Below are 1299 nucleotides of genomic sequence, written 5' to 3'. Positions count from 1 at the left end.
TGCTGCCCTTTAATCTTTTCACTCATTTCTTCTATGTTACATATCACTCCTGCATTACTGCTATTCTTTCAAGAGTTATAAAGTGCTGATATATTGAATAGAAGGAATCAAAGTTTTGCATATTCTAAAACACTAAGATGAGCTTTTACTTACTCAAATTCTGTGGCATAATATTTGAAGAAGCCTATTAGCAAATCTCCAAGGCTTGATCCATTTTTTGAAGAGTATGGAGGAATGGTACGTGGAGCTTGATGAACATGATGCAACTGCATAGTAGGATCAAAAGATTCCTGCCAAAATAAAATCAGAGAATAGATACACACACACACACATACCCCAAGCCTGCATCTAGATGTATGTATTTGTCACAGTAGAAGAGATACCTGTCATTTGCTTATTAGAAATCAAGGACAACTTATAAGAAAAGGACACTTTCTCTTGTGCTCCTCTATTGGATGCTAGTTATTTCCCCTGAACTCAGGTAGAATCATCTTGCATAGGAGTGTGTGAGACTATCCCTTGCCTCTATTTGCTTAAGAATTTTAACTGAGAATCTTTGAACTGGACTTGCATTTACATGCTAGTAAAACCACATGAGCAGAAGCTGAGTAAGGTAGCCTACACTGAGCTGGCTACAGCTCAAGTGAGGTAGGGTAGGTGAAGCTAATGCAATTGTCACCAAGGTCCTGTAACTGTGGTACTGAAACAATCCAAAAGGAAGGCCTGACTTATTTTTCCCACAGCATAGAGTTAAAGTTGCATATGAAACCCTCTAGCTCCAATATGAACTTGTGTCCTTCCACATAATGAGTTCAAAGACTGCAGCAGCACCTCCTCTAGACAACCTATCTGAAAGAATAAAGAAGAAATTAGTTATACAAAAAATCCTGAATATACAGGATGCAGCATTTAAGCTGAAGTATACTTTTCTTGGAAAGGTGGAAAGGGGAGAAAAAGGTCATATTTTCTATAAACAGAAGTCACGGTTGCCAACTTAAAAAAAGGCATCTACACAAGACTAAATTAACATGGGTTTAGATCTCCTATACTGTTCAGGTGTCCATTACACCCTTCAAGTTCTTCCTAGAGACTGGGGTACATGGAGAAGACTGTATCTTCTCTTGCTAGAGGAACAATTTTTAAAGCCTCGTACTATATTTACAGCAATGTTGTATATTTCAAGGAAAATGAACCCAAGATACACAAGAGCAAGCTTTATATTCACATAAAGAAATATATCTATTTAAATGCAGGGACCTATTCAGTCATTACGAGTGGTGTCCCTCAGGGATCGGTGTT

This window comes from Nestor notabilis, unplaced genomic scaffold (genome assembly GCF_000696875.1).
Source record: "Nestor notabilis isolate BGI_N333 unplaced genomic scaffold, ASM69687v1 scaffold33372, whole genome shotgun sequence".
In the NCBI taxonomy this organism is placed as follows: domain Eukaryota; kingdom Metazoa; phylum Chordata; class Aves; order Psittaciformes; family Psittacidae; genus Nestor; species Nestor notabilis.
The sequence above is the reverse complement of the archived record's forward strand: the minus strand, read 5'-3'. Positions refer to the sequence as shown.